Raw genomic sequence first — 5,809 nt, forward strand, 5'->3', positions numbered from 1 at the left:
CCTATCTCCCCTCACCACACTCCCTGCCGGTGGCTGATGCCCTCAGACGTTGGTGTGTTGGTGGTTCCTTGTCGTCTGGGGCTGGGCGCTCATGTATGTACCGGCTCACTCCTGGTGGCCGATTGGCGGGGCCTGGCGCCTGTGGCCCGGCTGGGCCCCTTCCGGGGGGTGGGATGCCCTCAGGCCTCTGGCCTCTGGGCCTGAAGCTCGGTCCTCTCTGGCACAGCTGGCTGCCGGCAGAGCCCGCGGGCACGCCACTGCAACCCCCTCTGGCCTCTGCTCCGTAGCTGCTGGGTGACCTCTCGTTTGGGGCTCTACTCAGCTCTTCCCAGGAGGGTGGCACGGTTCCCCCCCTTTTGGTGGTCCTCCTCGGGTCCTCGTACTCTGGGGCCTCTGGATGTCTGGGGCCTGGATCTCCTCCATACCTGCTTCATACCCTGGAGGACGGGGCTATGGCTCCCCACACTCCCTAGCAGATCGTTACATGGAGAAACCTTTGGAATCAAGCATGCTGATCCACACAGGTGATGCACACAGGTGTACACACGGGTGTTCACAGACGCGGACTACAGCTTTCTTGGCTGCTGCCTCAAAGCACATTGTGCGCTGTCTATCTTGCGTGCTGCACAATATCGTTTATTATTTAGTATCTACTGTTATCTACTGCTAGCTAGTTTATTGTGATGGTGCTGTATTTTTATTATGTTGCTCTTTTGTTGTTTGCTTTCTCTTCTGTTTTTTTTCTCCATACAGGTGATCCAGGTGTTTTGTTTGTTTTTTCTTTCTTTCTTCCCCCCCTTCTCACCGTCTCTTCTCCCCTTTGGTTTTCTTTCTCTCCCTCTCTTTCTTTCATTCTTTCTCCCTGTCCTATCCCCCAGTCATGTCTGTCCCGTTTGTAGCAACCGAAAATAAAATAAATACATAATTATAATAAAGGTCAATCAAATGGACCAATATGGCAAGGCCATGATGATCCACTTGGTAAAATAAATCCGCTTGGCATCTTTCTTGGCCTTAAGACAACAATTCTGATGGCTAAAGATCCAAACGGGACACACACAAAAAAAAAAAAAAAGAAAAAAAAAAATGAGTTCATTCAAACGTTTCCAGCTGTCAGGTTTGCACACAGAGCAACATGCTAATGCTGCTTAGTGGAGGTAATAATGCAGTGCCGTGAAGAGGTTGGAGGGGTTTGGCTGAAGGTGTAGCTCCTCCATCACCCATCCAGACTTCAGCTGCTGGTTTAAATGAGAAATGAGTAAAAAAAAAGCTTTTAGGTGAATTTCCAACAAAAAGATCTTAATGAAAATAAACGAGGGTGCATGATGTCAGACTCCAGCCGGCCACAGGTCATGGAGTGACCTGTGGGCGGCTGATTATAGAGGAGATTTGAAATCAGCAGGGCTGTACTCAGGAGAATCACACACAGCTTCACGGTAACATGCTGCTAAAGTTTGTTCTGTGCAGCAGAGTCAGCATAGCTGCCATTTATTCAGTTTCTAATGAGTCACTTGTTTACATGTGTCATCATAATCATAGAGTTTAAAAGTGAAACGGAGCGATCGCTCTTGCAAACATAAACAAATGTTTCATTGTTAATGGTGAGCCACGTTTGTGAGTCTGTGTGCATGGCTGATGGAGACAGCTGTGCCCGTGTTACAGCGCACACACACACACAGACAGTAGAAGATGTGTGTAAGGGGTCAGACCGGATTCATGCTCAAGTAGAAACTGCATCACTTTTGATTTTTATTATATTTATTTCTGTTCATTTAAACGTTTTCAGACGCTCTAAAACCTTTTTGTTGTTTTCCCTGCAGCTTTTCCTCATCAAAGGAGAAAGTATATGTGTGCCAGCTGGGGGCGCAAAGTATGTACGGGCCTGCCGGGCTGATCTGTGGATGGTGACACAGGTGGCTGTAGCTGCTAACTGTCTGCTAGCTTCACCTGAGCTGGTCCTCTGACATGGGGGCTGTCCAAATTCATGGGCTGCATCCTCCTGAGGTCACATTTGTAGGCTGATTATGTCACAGCAACGCGACAAATGCATCCTCCTTTTCCCCGAATTTGAAGGATGGGTTTGGGTGTATCCTTCGTGGCCTACCATATCCCAGAATTCATAGCGCGGCCCAGCCAGTTCCAGTTTCCAACAATGGCGGCAGCTACTACGTTTTAATATTACTCTTATTAATCTTTCTGGGTCACAAAATAAACTTTTAACATATTTTCAGGTGAGAATGTAGCTGTGTAAACTTCAGATATCTGCTCGATTATCAAGACATCACATATTTGCAAGTGTGCCGACATTTTCAGAGACGTCTGCTACCCACCAGCTCGATAGCTAGCCGGGAGCTTGAGGGTCACTAGAGCCGGCGAGAACGTCAAACTCCCAGCACATCATTTTCAGATCACCGCGGTCTTTTAGGTTGTCACTTAGACAACCTAAAAATGTTATTGTTTGGCTTTTTCAAAGTTTTATTTGTTGGTGAGTAAATCGGTTTGGCTGAGATTAAAGTTATTAGATTAGATTAGATAAAATAAAACTTTATTAATCCCTCAGGTGGGTTCCTCCTTGGTTTTCACACAGCTGAATAAACGTCAAACAGAAAACTGATTAAACAAAAGTGTGAGATGGTTGAGAATTTACGCCAGTGTCCTGTTATATTTTAGACAGCAAGGAGCAGATGGCTGAGTTTATTAAACTCCACCAAGACAGCGATGACGCAAATCTGAAGGCTAGACCGCCCAATTTCACAGCCGCTCACTTCCTACATAGACTGCGAAGGACAGGTCCTCAGGAGGATGCAGCCTATGAATTTGGACACCTCATGTGACCAATAACATGGCTGCTGTGAGGTCACTGTACTAACAGAGCGTCCAGGAAGGCAGAGCTCCAGTTTAAACTTGTAGGTACAAAAACTATGATGGTCAAGTCGAACATTTAAAAAGGTGATCTTAAATACAAAGGAGGATGTGCCTTAGCGATAAGGTGAGTTTTGCTTTAAAATGTCAGCACATTCTACCTGCCACTTACACTTACCCCCCTGTTTTACCTGTTTCTGCCCCCTGGGGCATCTTAACACCTCTGGCTGATGTCCCCTCCTGCACACCTGCACACACACTGCGGATGCTGCACAAAACACAGGTCAGTTAAACACACATTCACATACATATCACACATTGCTCACATACAGCAATAACTCTGTCATTTTCTTTCTCTCTCTCTCTCTCACACACACACACACCCACACACACACACACACACACACACACACACACACACAGGGAGAGAGAAGTAAGTTTCTAGGTCAGCCTGGGAGCTGCTGAATTTGAATCCACCAATCAGAGAGGCTGTGTACTTTTTCCCGCCAAAACAGGTGCACACACTTCTGAAACATTTAAGCCTTTTCACCTCTTATTAGCACATATCTCCGCCTCTTCTGCTCATTTCAGCCCAATTGTCAATCTCTCCACCTCTTCTTTGTGAGAAAGACTGTGGCGCAGTGAGATAAGAACCTCCCTTGAGTACCAGAAGTGCCAGGTTCGAATCCCGCTCAGGGCAATATTTTTTTGTTTTTTTTTCCACTTTTTCAGCTTTTTTCAGCAGACATCCTCAGCGTAAAGGCATCCACACAGCATTTTCGCAGGAAATGCAAATTTTTCTAGTTGTGTGGATGCCTTAATAGGCATCCACACTATTGAGATCCTGTTTCTCTTTATTGTGTGGATGCCTTAAGGCATCCACACTATTGAGTTCCTGTTTCTCTTTATTCTTTATTCTCTAGGACTTCCGTACACTTTTCGCCGTAGAACTACTTCCACAATTTTCAGCCGATTTTCACCGTTCAAATTTTAAACTATTCAGCTATTTTTGCTAATGCCGGCTATGACTTTTGCTATTTTTAACTATTATACTTTTTAAAATATTCCACTTTTTTCCTTTAATTTGTCCCATTGAAATGAATGGGAAACTTCAGCAATTCTGCTAAAATTTGCTTGTTTTTGAAACTTAACTACTTCCTCATATTTTCACCTAGAACAACCATTCAAACTTTAAAATGTTCACAAATTATTGGGCTATTCAGGTATGATTCAGCTTTTTCAAATCTTTTACTGTTTTACTTTTATGCCTCTTAAAGTTTTGAGTTGCAAAATTGTGATTTTTCACAAAATACATGTGTTGTTATGGTTGCTATGCTCTTGGCTTCCAGTGTGTCACTGAAGGTTTTGCAATTTTCACTTCATGTCCGAACAACTGTTTGCTACTTGCTCAATTTTCACTCAACTTCCACAAATTATACATCAAAACGTAGGTATTTTTGCTGGCTTTCAGAAAATGTCACTATCATTGTTGTGGGATTTATAGAATTTTGGCAAATCTCCTCAGACCAACACAAGGTCTCAAAACTCTCCATATAAAGTCAATGGAGAGCTTGTTCAAAATCATCGCTGGATTTCTGTAATGAGAGGCATATTCGAATCGTCATATCTCCTTAACGAAGCAAAGTTAAGACATGAGGCTTGTCCCGGTATATCTTCAGACACTCCTGACGCTCACAATTCAAGAATTTCTTTCTCACCTATTACCGTTCTGAAATGAGTTGGACTTGTTTGAGGGTAGGAAATTTGTCCTTCGCTCAGATTTCTTCAGATTTCAAACTGTGGAAATGAACCACTTTTTTCTCTCGTCATAACTTTTTGTTGGATTTCCACAGAGACCTGAAAATTTCCATGATTGTTCACCAAAGCCTGCTGTCTCTTACGGTGAAAGAATGATATCGATACTCCAAATAGATTTCGAGTTACAAAGCGTTGTTTGAGGGCAAGTCAAGGCAGTTTTTGCTTCGCTCTACTCAGTTATGGTGCATTACAAGTCATCATATATCTTAATAATTCATATTTTAATGATAAATTGTCTAACACTGGAAGATTCCCCCATCTCTTCTGAACAAAACGGTGTAAGAATGACCCTCTAGCCCCTACGGTTAGGAAATTTGGTCATTTGTTTGAGGGGAGTCCGTCACTATGAGAAATAGCTGCGAATAATCCTGTGCTCTCTGTGCTGCTGCGTGTGTAAAAAGATGCACCTGTTTTGGGGGAAAGCAAACAGCCACTCTGATTGGTGGATTTAAATTCAGCAGCTCCCAGGCTAACTACTTCTCTCTCTGTGTGTGTGTGTGTGTGTGTGTGTGTTGTGTGTGTGTGTGTGTGTGTGTGTGTTGTTTGTGAGAGAGAGAGAGAGAACTACGTATTTGGCAGATGTCATTGCTAGATTTAAATTGAATATAGTTAGACTGGTGACTGATTAGAGCCTGTGTTTGTGTGTCTCTCTGTGCATTGTGTGTTTCATATGCCTCCATATTTGTGATTTTGGTAGTTATATATTCTTAATCATATCTATTTCTGTTTTCATTAAAGTATTTGTAGGACCTACATGTTCAGTCATTTTTTGCTAGCCATTTATGTCAATTTTCTGCTTTATTATTACTATTTGTGCCTAAATCATAGCTATTTCTGCTCTTTATAGTATCTGTTTATTTGTGCTTAATATAGTATTTCTGCTTTTTATAGGATTTGTGCTAATATAGTATTTCTGCTAAATTATAGTATTTCTGCTTTTTATAGGTTGTGCTTAATAGTATTTCTTAAAATTATAGTAAATTGTCAACACTTGAAGATCTCTTCTGAACAAAACGGTGTAAGAATCTAGCCCCTACGGTTAGGAAATTATGGTCATTTGTTTGAGGGGAGTCGTCACTATGAGAAATAGACTGGAATAATCCTGTGTCTCTCCCCTTCTCTGTGCAGC

Source organism: Haplochromis burtoni, unplaced genomic scaffold (genome assembly GCF_018398535.1).
Source record: "Haplochromis burtoni strain Fernald_Lab_line unplaced genomic scaffold, NCSU_Asbu1 Contig_507, whole genome shotgun sequence".
NCBI classification, from domain to species: Eukaryota; Metazoa; Chordata; class Actinopteri; order Cichliformes; family Cichlidae; genus Haplochromis; species Haplochromis burtoni.